We start from the raw sequence: 15,516 nt of genomic DNA, 5'->3' as shown, positions 1-15,516 counted from the left end.
TATTATTATTAATAATAATAATAACTTTATTCTTATACCCCGCCCCATCTCCCCGAAGGGACTCGAGGCGGCTTATTTATTTATTTTATTTACATCACTTTTACCCCGCCTTTCTCTCCGAGGAGACTCAAAGCGGCTTACAGTAAATAGGCAAAAATTCAATGCCTAAAAACAATGTAAAAACAACAATTCATATAAAACAATCTACAAAACAACAGTTCATATAAAACGGATACCATTACAAAATAAAATCACATTATATAAAATTTTAAGAATGTCCAAGATTAAAATCCATTCATCCAGAATCCTCATGGGGCCATGCCCGGACATAACAATATAAAAGCAAACAATGCAATAAAACAAATCAACAATAAAAACAACAATATTAATAAAAACAGTCATAATAAGTCAGCATACAAAATAGGTATTAAAAACATGAGTTGAATTCACGGATCTGGGCCAAAGTGCAAAATATTATTATTATTTATTATTCATGACTACATTGAAACTAGAATAGAGAGAAATCAGCGTGGAAGCTGGTACCATAGATTGTTGTACATGGAAATAATGGTAGTAAATAGTTTTTGATTTATTAAATACAGTTATACAGTAGAGTCTCACTTATCCAACACTCACTTATCCAACGTTCTGGATTATCCAACGCATTTTTGTAGACAATGTTTTCAATACATCATGATATTTTGGTGCTAAATTCGTAAATACAGTAATTAGTACATAGCATTACTGCGTATTGAACTGCTTTTTCTGTCAAATTTGTTGTTAAACATGATGTTTTGGTGCTTAATTTGTAAAATCATAACCTAATTTGATGTTTAATAGGCTTTTCCTTAATGCCTCCTTATTATCCAACATATTCGCTTATCCAACATTCTGCCGGCCCGTTTATGTTGGATAAGTGAGACTCTACTGTATATTACAATTATATATTTTTGTTATTTAAACTATACATATTGCGAAATTATGGTTTTTTTTCCTTCTCAAAGTGACACACCACCCAAGTCATGTTAGGTTTTTTTGGGGGGTGAATTTTGACACACCAAACACAAAAGGTTGCCCATCATTGATGTAGGGCAACACTGGCATCTCCTTAGGGCCTGGGAATGCGTTGTAAGAATTCACCTTGATTTTGACAAGTTGGTGCTAGGGTTGCCAAGTGAAAGAAGGAAGGGGTTGTTTGTATTTTAATTGTGTACATTTAATCCATAACGATAAAAGACAGTGAAACATGACAAAGTCTCTGACAGTAAAAAGACCTCAGTCTTTCCAAACTGAGCTTCTAGTAGTTTCTTTGTTTCACTGTTCCTGTTAATGTTTTGGGGATGTGGAGGTGCGTAAAGGTTTTTCTGGGTGAAATGTGATGGCTTTTTCTTTGTCACACAGCTGGATATCTCAAATGCTTTCAGTGTGCAAAAGTTTTGAGAGATAACACCTGTTCTCGTACTGAAACTACCTGTGAAACCGATGGATACTGCTATACTGAAAGAATAAAGAGAGGTAATTTTAGAGACGTGCTTCATTTTGACCAGTGGTTCCAACTTTTTTTTTAACCAATGACTACTTTGACCAGGGACCACTCTTGCTTAGACATAGAAAAACAATGCCTGTGTGCAAAACATTCTGAGCCACGTTACAAAACTTCTTGGCATATACTGATACGATAGCATCTGAAACACTGGAATGGGGTACAAAGAACAAGTGCAAGGTGCATAGGTTGAAAACCCTTTTCTCCTTATTGGATAGATTTCTCCTTATTAGATAGGTTTTTTCCTTAGATATTTGAGAACAACTGCTATCTTCAGAGTGGTTATGATAAACTAAGGATGGGAAACACCCTTCAGCCAACTACAGTAGAGTCTCACTTATCCAACACTCACTTATCCAACGTTCTGGATTATCCAACACATTATTGTAGTCAATGTTTTCAATATATCGTGATATTTTGGTGCTAAATTCATAAATACAGTAATTACTACATAGCATTACTGCGTATAGAACTTCTTTTTCTGCCAAATTTGTTGTCTAACATGATGTTTTGGTGCTGAATTTGTAAAATCATAATCTAATTTGATGTTTAATAGGCTTTTCCTTAATGCCTCCTTATTATCGAACATATTCGCTTATCCAACATTCTGCCGGCCCGTTTATGTTGGATAAGTGAGACTCTACTGTATTGTCAGACTCCAGTTCCTATGAACCCTAGCCAGCATAATCAGTAGTGAGAGATTGTGGGATTTGTAGTCCAACAACATCCAGAAAAACTGGACATTTCTGGCTGGTGGATACTGGAAGTTCTCATTCAAGAAAACAACTTTTCACGTGCTTTCAAAAAAATACTGAACAATGTGTTTATTTCAAGGCAATCCCCACACAGGTCTTTCATTATGATCCTTTTTTCCCCCTTTTCATTTCCAGAAGGATTTGATACACATGTGTTACGAGGTTGCACAGACAGATGCCTACATATAATATATTACAAAATAAAGCTGACAAGGTATCAATTTTGCTGTGAAAAAAATTACTGTAACCTGTATAACGCTTGGATATGAACTTTTCTCATCTCAGCCTTATAAACACTCAGGATTTGTGATTGCCTGGGTTGCTTAGAAGTAATGCTTTCATTCAAGATTGTGTGTTTTCCTTCTCACAACTCACACCTTCCTATCCCTTGGGAGGATATGTCAGCTCCACTCCACAAACTTGCATCCCTCACCCAAACAAACAGGATTCTGAAAGATATTTTCCTTGGACCTTCCTTCCGCTTATACTAATATCTGCTTTCCTGACTGCGTGTTGAGATGAACCAATACATCCCTTCTACCGTTCTTCTAACTTATCATGGAATAAACTATTTAAGGGAGGGGATGGGAAAGAGGTACTCATGTGTTGCTGTTGTTGTTTCAGTTAATACTGTAAAGTTCTTTTCACCTCAATAAAAAAAATTGTAATGTAAAAAAATGGTTGAAAAGCACATTTTTCAAGTGTTGAGAAACTCCGATGAGAAGAATTCTGGACTGACTGGAATCCTCACACATTGGGACGTATTTTGTGCAAAATCTGCATATGGCTATTTTGTGCCTAACACAGTCTTTTCTGTGTTGTTAGAGGCTTTCATGGCTGGAATCACTGGGTTGCTGTGACTTTTCTGGGCTGTATGGCCATGTTCCAGATGCATTCTCTCCTGACGTTTCGCCCACATCTATGATAGGCATCCTTGGAAATTGTGAGGACTGTAGAAACTAGGCAAGTGGGGTTTAAATATCTGTGGAATGTCCCGGATGGGAGAAAGAACACTTGTCTGTTTGCTTCCCCCATGCAGGAAGCAGCCAGGCTTTGAATCTGCAAGGCCATTCAATGCTAATCAAGGTGGCCAACTGCAACATTCACATTTGCCTCAAACTGACAAGTCCTTTCTCCCACCCTGGACATTCCACAGATATATAAACCTTACTTGCCTAGTGTCAAAAGTCAGACGCCAACTGACAGCAAAATATATTTTATTAAAGTAACAGTCCAAAAATAGTTCAAAGAATTAGCAGAAACTTAAAACACTTAAACTTCAGTGTTATTAAGTAGTTAAAACAGAAGAAATGCCAAAAACATGAATGGACATATAATCCGGATTAACCAGAGATAAAATCTGGACTAAACATAAAATACTTGAACTCAGCCCAAAAGCACAAAACGGGCTTGAAATGGTGAAACAAACAAAAGCAAACAGCTACGAAACTCCCAAAACCTTCCCAAAATTCAGGAGTACGAAAGTAGCTAAAAACCAAAACAAACACCCAAACCGGGCTGTAGAACTCTCTGTTGAGAGCAGCAAAGCAAGTGAAACAGAAAGACGCTGGCTAGCCCGCAGCAAACCGCTGCTGGAGCGAAGGCCAAGCCAGGAGTTAAAGGAGCAGAGCAGGAAAGCGTCGTCAAGCCGGTCCGAAGTCGGGATAAGCAGGCAGCGTCAGGGTCAGGAGCGAAGCCAGTAGTCAGCAACAGAAAGCAGCCACGGAATTGAGAACGACGCCAAAACACGTTTTGGGAGCGAAGAGCAAAGCCGAGTCGAATTCCAGTCCAAGATCCAAGGAGTTGAAGTCATCAAAAGAAGGTCTATGTCACAGAATGGCACAGAAAGCCAAAACAACGAAGGCGAACAGCAGATCTGTTGCAAAGTCCCAAGCCAGTCTTCAGAATCACGTACAGGAAACCCAATGGCGCCCAGCAACACCTTGCCACACGCAAAGGATAGTGGCTAAACATCCCCAATTTATTTAGGTTTCCTTGGGTGTCCAAACTTCTAACGCCCTAGGATCAGGTGTCCCAAATTCTTCATCAGAATCTGAGCTCCAAACAGCCAACGCCCTTGGATCAGGCGTCCCAAACTCTTCATCAGAGTCAATATCATTCTGCCCACACCCAACTCTTTCCACATCTGTGGAACCACCCTCATTCCTCCAGGCAGACCATGTGAGATCTGAATGTTGCAGTTGGCCACCTTGATTAGCATTGAATAGCCTTGCAGATTTAAAGCCTGGCTGCTTCCTGCCTGGGGGAAGCAAACAGACAAGTGTTCTTTCTTCTGTCCGGGACATTCCACAGATATTTAAACCCCACTTGGCTGAAAACCTGGCTTATACTTCAGCATATACAGTAAATCTGAATTGCAAGCCACCTTTGAAAAATGCATCATTTTTGACGAGCTTCTCATGGTGATAAGAAAATGACTGAAATTGCTTATTGCTGTTCTAAAGAAGAAACTTGGTAAATAATTACATCCTGAAATGGTCTAATCTCCCCCCAGGATCCCTATAGCACAAATAATTTTTTCATTGTGGTTAAATGTTTTGATCACTCACATAATGACCTCTCCACAGATAAACGAGTACGGTAAATCTCCATTATTTTTAGAATGTGAGACCCATTTGAGTCACCACGCTGAGCTAAAGAGGATGCCAGATCTTGCAAAACATCTTGTAATATTGCCTTCCCTCTCCACTTCGTGGTGGGAGGTACATAGCCTGCAGCTTATGTTGCTACCAGGGAAAAACTCTCAATCCCTTCCCAGCTGCTACTTCCTCTTCAAGTTTCACACATTAACTGGAGAACATTGTCCCTATTTCTCATTTCTTGGACTTGAACAAGAGTCTCCTAGAGAAGAGGCACCGTGGTCAAACGTGAGATGAATAACTAAAATGCAAAGGGGACAATGTTGTGATATGGAAGCAGATTAGAAATAATTTCCATTGAATTTGAGAAAAAATAGATTCAAACATAATTAAAATATATAGTAGAGTCTCACTTATCCAACATAAACGGACTGGTAGAACGTTGGATAAGCAAAAATGTTGGATAATAAGGAGGGATTAAGGAAAAGCCTATTCAATGTCAAATTACATTATGATTTTACAAATTTAGCACCAACACATCACGTTTTATAACAAATCGATAGAAAAAGCAGTTCAATACACCATATAGCAGTACTTGGCCCCAGCTTCTGCCAAGTACATTTTGGAGCCAACCCTAGATTTTATCATTATATTCATATGTGATTTTATGACCTGTTTTATTGTTTTATTGTTGTTGTTGATTCATTTGTTTTATTGCTTTGTTTTTTTATTGTTGATGTTCGGGCTTGGCCCCATGTGAGCCGCCCCGAGTCCCTTTGGGGAGATGGGGCGGGGTATAAAAATAAAATAATAATAATAATAATAATTATTATTATTATTATTATTATAATATTTACGAATTTAGCACCAAAACATCGCAATGTATTGAAAACATTGGCTATAAAAACATTGGCTACTAAAAAACTGACTACAAATAAAGATAGAATTGCATAAAATGAACTTGCAGTAATAACATTATTGGAAGTTAAAGCTGTAAAAAGTTCAGTCTTTGCTGCCTAAAGAAACAGCTGTGGATCCGGGCAGGAGGCAGACTGCATTGGATAATCCAGAACGTTGGATAAGCGAAGGTTGGATAAGCGAGATTCTACTGTATGATGATATGTAAATAATACAGTATTCTATTGGGTGTATTCCAGTAATATTCTATTGGAGCCCCCTGTAGCACAGTGAGCTAAACCACTGAGCTGTTGAACTTGCTGACCGAAAGTTTGGTGGTTTGAATCCGGGGAGCGGGGTGAGCTCCCGCTGTTAGCCCCAGCTTCTGCCAACCTAGCAGTTTGAAAACATGCAAATGTGAGTAGATCAATAGGCGGGAAGGTAGCAGCGGTCCATACAGTCATGCTGGTCACGTGACCTTGGAGGTGTCTATGGGCAATGCCGGCTCTTCAGCTTAGCATGACATGACTGGACTTAACGTCAGGGGAAACCTTTACCTATTGAGTGACATATGCCAGTAATGGGCAGAACTGAAGCCAGTGATGATGGGTGGAATCAGAACCAAAGGGGAAAAGGCCACCCTTCCTCTTCTTTATTCAGTCTTCCTGACTCTTCTTCCCTTCCTGTCTCTTGTCTACTTTTCTAATCAGTTGTGACAAGAGAAGCAAAAGAACTCCCACTCAACCAATTTCCATTACAGACCATAAACCTGAGCTGGATCCTATCATCTGGCATGACATATGAGAGACTACAGTAGGTTCAGATGAGAGAATACATGTTCCTTCTCGGAGAAATTCCTTGTGTTCTAAGGCAACTTGTCAAAATGTTTGATACTTTAAGATACGCTAGTATAGGGAACAAGGGTGCTGTAGCTGTTTGTATGTTGGGTTAAGACTGGAGCAGCAGAGATTCAATTGGGATTACTACCTATGCTTTAAGTTATTTTAACTTTTGTAAGATGTGTTATTATATTGTGATTTTATTGTGTTACTGTTTTTATTGATGTAATACTGTTTTGGTCTTGTCCCAATGTAAACTTCCCTGAATTCTCCAGGAGATGGAGCCGAGTATAAAAAAAGATTATTATTATTATTATTATTATTATTATTATTATTATTATTATTATTTTATTATGACACAGCAAACAAGATAGATATGCTGGATTTCCTATCACAAAATCACAAGTCAAACACTTCCCAAGTGTCTAGGACTGTGTGATGTATTTTTGGATGATGCGTGCAGATCCCAGTAAGGTGACCTTTTGCAGTTGACAGATCGTAATTTTGTCAATGTCTATTGTTTCCAAATGCCGGCTGAGATCTTTTGGCACAGCACCCAGTGTGCCAATCACCACCGGGACCACCTGCACTGGTTTCTGCCAGAGTCTTTGAAGTTCAATCTTGAGGTCCTGATAGCGGCTGAGTTTTTCCTGTTGTTTTTCGTCAATGCGACTGTCACCTGGGATGGCAACATCAATGATCCAAACCTTTTTCTTTTCCACAACTGTGATGTCTGGTGTATTGTGTTCCAGAACTTTGTCAGTCTGGATTCGAAAGTCCCACAGTATCTTTGCGTGCTCATTTTCCAATACTTTTGCAGGTTTGTGATCCCACCAGTTCTTTGCTGCTGGGAGGTGGTATTTGAGGCATAAGTTCCAAGGAATCATTTGGGCCACATAGTTGTGCCTCTGTTTGTAGTCTGTCTGTGCAATTTTCTTACAGCAGCTGAGGCTATGATCAATGGTTTCATCAGTTTCCTTGCACAGTCTGCATTTTGGGTCATCAGCTGATTTTTCGATCTTGGCCTTAATTGCATTTGTTCTGATGGCTTGCTCCTGGACTGCAAGGATCAGGCATTATTATTATTATTATTATTATTATTATTATTATTATTATTATTATTATTATTCCCTGTTCAGCCATGGAAACACATTTGGATGAGGCACACCTGCTCAGTTTTGGAGGAAGGCACCGGCACGTCCTCTGAATAAATCTCAACAAGGAAACCTTATGATTTTTTTGGTGTTTGTCAGGAGTGACTTGAGAAACTGCAAGTCACTTCTGGTATGAGAGAATTGACTGTCTGCAAGGACGTTGCCAAGCGGATGCCCGGATGTTTTGGATGTTTTATCATCTTTGTGGGAGGTTTCTCACATGTCCCCGCATGAAGCTGGAGCTGATAGAGGGAGCTCATCTACACTCTCCCCAGGTTGGATTCGAACCGGCAACCTTCAGGTCAGCAACCCAACCTGCAAGTCAGCAGTACTGCCGGCACAAGGCTTTATTTAACCCATTGTGCCACCAGGGGTTGCACTATGATCGGGTTGGAACTGACTTGAAGTTATGGAGCAAAAACAGCAGTCCTGGGAAGAATGTCAAAGCCTTGTCTCAGCTAGTTTGAAATCCACCACAGAGTATTTAAGAATGTTAATTCCTCCCAAGACTTTTGGTTCTGACTTGAAGTCGTTCTTCTTTGTTTCTCTGAACCATCTTTTAGAATGAAAACTCAGCTGGATAAGGCTCTGGCAGTTGGCTTTTTACTGATGCTCTTCTTCACACTAGGTAAGTCCTAAATACAGGGAGGAAAAAAACCTTCAAAATGATTGTATAACAGATGGCGAGAAATCAGTTTAAGGGATCCATAGGGATTGTGAAGGACAACACTACCACTGGCTTGCGGTCCAAAGCATGCCATAGGATTTAAGCCTGGATAAACTTGTCAAGAAGCCTCTGGTGGCGCAGCGTGTTATACCACTAAGCTGCTGAACTTGCTGACGAAAAAGTTGGCAGTTTGATTCCGGGGAGTGGGGTGAGTTCCTGCTGTTAGCCCCAGCCTACCTAGAAGTTTGAAAACATGCAAATGTGAGTAGATCAATAGGTACTGCTCCGGTGGGAAGGTAACAGTGCTCCATGCAGTCATGCCGGCCACATGATCTTGGAGGCGTCTACGGACAACGCTGGCTCTTCGGCTGAGAAATGGAGATGAACCTCCAGACTAGACTTAATGTCAGGGGAAAACCTTTACCTTTACCTAAGCTTGTCAAAGGCTTTATGGCATGTGTTGAAATTAGAGCAGTCTAAGAAATCTAAAAGCCTTTCTTTGGACCCCAATACAAAATTCTAAGCTAAGGTTAAATTTGATCAGTAGAATTCAACAATCTTAGCCATCTCCAGTGAGATATGGATGACGATGTCAGTTCATTTATTTCCAAACTTATTGGGATTTTCAATCATCTTTACATTTTAGATACTGTTGACAGACCTGAAAAAAACCCTCTAATAGTTAATTATTTAAGCAGCTTCTGATAAAATCTTCCTCCAAAAGTATTTAATATTACAATTGCTTATGATTGTCTATAATCTCTTGAGATATGCGTTTGTATATTTGCGCAGCCCCAAAAATGGAGGACATCACACATGGTTTGCTCTTTTGCTCATTATTTATCAACTAAGAATCACATTCTTGGAATTATTCTGTTTTATATACCTTCCGATGATGTATCTCCTATCTGATACTGACCCTGAGGTAACTCTCAAGATTGCCTTTTCACCTTGACAGCAATGAAAATGGGGGAAAACTTCTAGATATGTCCTTACTTAATCTATTTTTTTCTAATTTAATTAGAGTATTGGTATTATATGCAATGTTCTTTATATTGTGTTCTAATGGTATAGATTTAAAAAACATATATGAGATCTATGTGCCATTTATTTTGTGTAGTACAGTAGAGTCTCACTTATCCAACGTAAACGGGCCAGCAGAACGTTGGATAAGCAAATGTTGGATAATAAGGAGAGATTAAGGAAAAGCTTATTAAACATCAAATTAGGTTATGATTTTACAAATTAAGCACCAAAACATCATGTTAGACAACAAATTTGACAGAAAAAGTAGTTCAATATGCAGTAATGTTATGTTGTAATTACTGTATGTACGAATTTAGCACCAAAATATCATGATATATTGAAAACATTGACTACAAAAATGTGTTGGATAATCCAGAACGTTGGATAAGCGAATGTTGGATAAGTGAGACTACTGTACTTTCTGTTGTTGCACTTTAATAGTGTATTTGTTTACTTTTGTCTGCGAATGTTCTATGGCCTGAACACTGATAAACAACAACTGCTATTACCTCTAACATACCGTATATACTCGAGTATAAGCTGACTCGAATATAAGCCGAGGCACCTCATGTTACCATTAAAAAAAGGGAAAACATTGACTCAAGTATAAGCCAAGGGTGGTAAATTTCAGAAATAAAAATAGATACCAATAAAATTACATTAATTGAGGCATCAGCAGATTAATTTTTTTTGATATTGACATAAAACTGTAATATAAGACTGTCCAACTCTGATTAAATCGTTATTCTCATCTTCTTCAATTTAAATGGGTTTATGTGGCCTTTTAATAATAATAGAGTAAAATAATAAATGTAATAACAATAATAATATCAGAGTGAAATAATAAATGTATTAATAGTAATAAAAATAGAGTAAAATACAGTAGAGTCTCACTTATCCAACGTAAACAGGCCAGCAGAATGTTGGATAAGCGAATATGTTGGATAATAAGGAGAGATTAAGGAAAAGCCTATTAAACATCAAATTAGGTTATGATTTTACAAATTAAGCACCAAAACATCATGTTATACAACAAAATTGACAGAAAAAGTAGTTCAATACGCAGTAATGCTATGTAGTAATTACTGTGTTTACGAATTTAGCACCAAAATATCACGATGTATTGAAAACATTGACTACAAAAATGGCTTGGATAATCCAGAAGGTTGGATAAGGCCTTTGGAGATACAGTCATTAATTAATCAGCCCCAGAGGGTTTTTAATAATCTATCCCGTTTTTATTATGATTTTACCATTTATGTGTTTTAAATGCAATTTTTTTATCCTGTATTTTTGTTTTAATTGATATATTGTATTACTGTTTTATCTTTTTATAGTGTGATTTGTATTATGTTGCCTATGTTTTGTTCTATGTTGTTTGGGCCTCTGCCCCATGTAAGTCGCCCCGAGTCCCCACGGGGAGATGGTGGCGGGGTATAAATAAAGTTTTATTATTATTATTATTATTATTATTATTATTATTATTATTATTATTATTATAAGCGAGTGTTGGATAAGTGAGTCTCTGCTGTAAATGTAATGGTAACAATAATAATAGCATAAAACAATAAATGTAATCATAATAATTAATAGAATAAAATAATAAATGTAATAATACCAATAATAATAGAGAAAAATAATAAATGTATCATATATACTCGAGTATAAGCTGACCCGAATATAAGCCAACCAGGACCATCACCTGAGTATAAGCCAAAGGTGGCTTTTTCAGTCCTAAAAAAGGGCTGAAAAACTCGGCTTATACCTGAGTATATATGGTAAATGTTAGCCCCTGGCCTGTATGGCATTGAGATCCACTTAACCAGTCATGGGTCTTTTTAAAAATATAGTCTGATAGTCTCATTTCCTGTTTGTCTCCCACAGATGAAGGAATCAGATGCCACAGATGTCGAAATATTGATCGAAATAATCAATGTACCACAACTCAAACTACCTGTGAAACAAATGGATATTGCATTGTTAGAAGATTTTCCAATGGTGCGTATGTGTGTGTGTGTTAGTCTAAATGAATTACTCTACAAAGGGGGAGGGGTGGTTTGTGTTTTTCATACATTATGGGGAACAATTCCATTCATGCTACAGACTTACAGCACTATGGTTCCACTTTAAATCCTACTAGCTGTGTCCGGCCACGTGTTGCTGTGGCTAGGACTTTATTTTTCTTTTCCTTTTGTTGTATGAACATAGAGGCGTGGATGAGAGGTTGTGCTGTCAATTTTCAAAGTTGTGGGGCATTTAGTTTAGTTGTTTTTTCCGGTGCCGTGATTCCATTACCCCTTTATATATATAGATAGATAGTTCTGTCCTATAGATTCCTGAGATTTGCATTTACAATACTATCTCACACTTGGTGCCTATTTAATATTCCATCAAATGTGGCAGTTAAAAGTGGAATCATAGTACCATAGAGTCTTGCTTATCCAACCGTTGCTTATCCAATGTTCTGGATTATCCAATGCAGTCTGCCTTTTAATGTTTTCAATACATTGTGATATTTTGGTGCTAAATTCATAAATACAGTAATTGCTACATAACGTTACCGTGTATTGAACTGCTTTTTCTGTCAATTTGTTTTAAAACATGATGTTCTTGGTGCTTAATTTGTAAAATCCTGACTTAATTTGATGTTTAATAGGTTTTTCCTTAATCCCTCCTTATTATCCAACATTTTCGCTTATCCAACGTTCTGCCAGCCCGTTTATGTTGGATAAGCGAGACTCTACTGTACTAAAATAATCATGTAGTGTAGTCCTACAGTCACCAGGGAGTAAATAAACACATACATATATACATGTATACATATATACATATATACAATATAATTTACAATAACCTATATATATAAAAGGGTAATGGAATCATGGCACCAGACAAAACAACTAAACTAAACGCCCCACAACCTCGAAAATTGACAGCACAACCTCTCATCCACGCCTCTATGTTCATACAACAAAAAGAAAAGAAAAATTAAGTCCTAACCACAGCAACGCGTGGCAGGGCACAGCTAGTATATAATAATATAATATATTGTATAGTAAAGGTAAAGGTTTCCCCTGACGTTAAGTCCAGTCATGTCTGACTCTGGGGGTTGGTACTCATCTCCATTTCTAAGCCGAAGAGCCGGCGTTGTCCGTAGACACCTCCAAGGTCATGTGGCCGGCATGACTGCCTGGAGCGCTGTTTCCTTCCCACCGGAGCAGTACCTATTGATCTACTCACATTTGCATGTTTTCGAACTGCTAGGTTGGCAGGAGCTGGAGCAAGTTTCACAGCTCAGCGCTTTAACACACTTCGCCACCGGGGCTCCCTGATATATTTTATATGCATATAGTATTAATAATATTATTTTGTAATACAATATAATACTAATAATGCAATATAATAATATTAATTACATATTATATATTACATATAATATTACAATATATTTATATAGTACAATATACAGTAGAGTCTCACTTATCCAAGCCTCCGCTTATCCAAGCTTCTGGATTATCCAAGCCATTTTTGTAGTCAATGTTTTTAATATATTGTGATATTTTGGTGCTAAATTCGTAAATACAGTAATTACAACATAACATTACTGCAAATTGAACTACTTTTGCTTGTGATAGAACAGGTCACTGAAGTCCAGCTCTGGCATCTCTGTTCTAATGCCTAGATGTATGCAAACCAAAAATTGGGTGCTATCAAGATTTGGATAGCCTGGCTGTTTCTATATAAGTTCATTAGCTCTTCCCAAAGTACTTTAATGTTAACAGACAATGGAAATCTCCCAACACATAACATTGCTGTTGTCAGAAGCAGAAAATCCTTCTGGAACTACCCCCATAAAGGTACTGAGCAAAGTTGCTCCTGGCATCATAAATCATGACTCCTACCCAATGTACTCTTTGTACCTGTGTGGGAGGGAAATACTCATTTATTTATTTTTTATTTATAATATTTATATTCCGCCCTTCTCACCCTGAAGGGGACTCAGGGCGGATCATAATGCACACATACATGGCAAACATTCAATTCCATTAAACATACAACATATATAGACGGACACAGAGGCAATTTAACATTCCAGCTTCCAGTTTCATGAGGGTATGCTCGATTCCGGCCACAGGAGGAGCTGCCGCTTCACACTGTCCACTTGTGACACCGAGTCCTTGATGGAGTACTTCCTCATTCCTCCACACGTTGCTGGAGATTTTATGGCGTCCTAAATTACTGTATATACTCGAGTATAAGCCTAGTTTTTCAGCCCATTTTTTAAGACTGAAAAAGCCCCCCTCGGCTTATACTTGGGTGAGGGTCCTGGTTGGCTTATATGTGGGTCAGCTTATACTCGAGAATATATGGTACATTTATTATTTTTCTCTATTATTATTGGTATTATTACATTTATTATTTTTCTCTGGGTTTGACCCCATGTAAGCCGCCCCGAGTCCCTTCAGGGAGATGGGGCAGGGTATAAAAATAAAATTATATTGTTGTTGTTGTTGTTGTTGTTGTTGCTACTATTACATATTAATTAATTTTTAACTGATTTATAGTGTATTGTACAATTTTTATATATGCGTTTTATTGTAAGCCGCCCTGAGTCCCCTATTGGGTGAGAAGGGCAGGATATAAATATTGTAATAAATAAATAAATAAATAAATTTTATTCTATTATTATTATTATTATTATTAATACATTTATTGTTTCACTCTGATCTTATTATTATTATTGCATTTATTATTTACCTTTTTATTATTACTTGTATTATTTTCCTGTATTTATTATTATTATTATTATTATTATTATTATTATTATTATTATTATTACATGTATTATTTTACTCTATTACTGTTAAAAGGATACATAAGAACATCTACATTGAAGAAGATGAGGATAATGATTTGATCAGAGTTGGACAGTCTTATCTTAAATTTGAGCTTTATGTAAATATTCAAAAACATTTAACCTACTGATGCCTCAATTAATGTAATTTTATTGGTATCTATTTTTATTTCTGAAATTTGCTTATACTGGAGTCAATGTTTTCCCAGGTTTTTGTGGTAAAATTTGGTGACTCGTCTTATATTCGGGTCGGCTTATACTCAAGTATATACGGTAGTTAAATTAGCCTCCCTGCATAAAGCGGTACCTACCTACTCAACAGATGCAACTGTTTTTTGGCTGCATAGGTCCACAGCAAGCTAGACTATTAATGGTCGGGAGCTTACTCTGACCCGGGCTGGCTCGAACAAGGGGAAACCTTTACCTTTAGTCAACTTAAAATGGACAGAGACTATGAAACTAGAACAGTTCATGGAAACTTTGCAGAGGCGTAAAAACTTGGGGGCAAACCTGACATTAAGGGGAAATTAGTATTCCCTAGGAATAAGATATTTTCCCTTCAGCGAGGGGATTGTCGATAAATATATTTCTCAGCATCCAGACAATTTCCTTCCAATGAGAAATCACAAAGAAATGTGCTAAATGTGAATTGCATAGATAAGGAAAATCATGTGCTATGTCAAAGAGAGATCTTTACCATTTGAGGAAGCATCTCATGTAAATGTGTGTTGAATTTATTATCCAGTTTTGACTATTAAGTATTCTGCATATTACGTGTTTATCATAATGACTGTTTTTGCTCTCTCCCTCCTTATAGGAGGAACTCATTTCGTTACAAGAGATTGCAGCATGGCATGCTGGAGTATCACAAGCTTAACGCGTTTTAGAATAAGACAAACGTGGTGTTGTGAAGAGGATTATTGTAATACATACGATGCTTGGTCCCATGTTTATGGAGATTAAACTCATCTTGGTTTTGTCAGAATTCATTTCATTATTTTGTGGCAAGATATTTCCACTTATTTCCATTTTTAATTTTTATTACTTTATTATTTTTTTTACATATCTATGTCTGTGTATGTATAAATCAATACATAATAAAGAGAATGAACTGTCTGCAGACAAATTCTTAAAAAATTGGACAATCAAGAATTAATGATAAAGACGTATGAGGAGCTTA

At 37.2% G+C, this 15,516-nt stretch overlaps 2 long non-coding RNA genes across 2 annotated transcripts in view; one reads left to right on the top strand and one right to left on the bottom strand.

The window, feature by feature from the left end:
* The window catches only part of LOC103280178 (uncharacterized), a 111,966-nt gene that overhangs the window by 77,171 nt on the left and 19,279 nt on the right, over positions 1-15,516 (bottom strand). The window lies entirely within an intron of this gene.
* LOC134293411 (uncharacterized) lies at positions 4,859-15,451 on the top strand. Its single transcript, XR_010000381.1, has 4 exons — positions 4,859-5,186; positions 8,352-8,416; positions 11,366-11,479; positions 15,154-15,451. It is a non-coding gene; the product is annotated as an uncharacterized LOC134293411 (long non-coding RNA).

This window comes from Anolis carolinensis, unplaced genomic scaffold, assembly GCF_035594765.1.
Source record: "Anolis carolinensis isolate JA03-04 unplaced genomic scaffold, rAnoCar3.1.pri scaffold_8, whole genome shotgun sequence".
In the NCBI taxonomy this organism is placed as follows: Eukaryota; Metazoa; Chordata; class Lepidosauria; order Squamata; family Dactyloidae; genus Anolis; species Anolis carolinensis.
The sequence above is the reverse complement of the archived record's forward strand: the minus strand, read 5'-3'. Positions and strand labels throughout refer to the sequence as shown.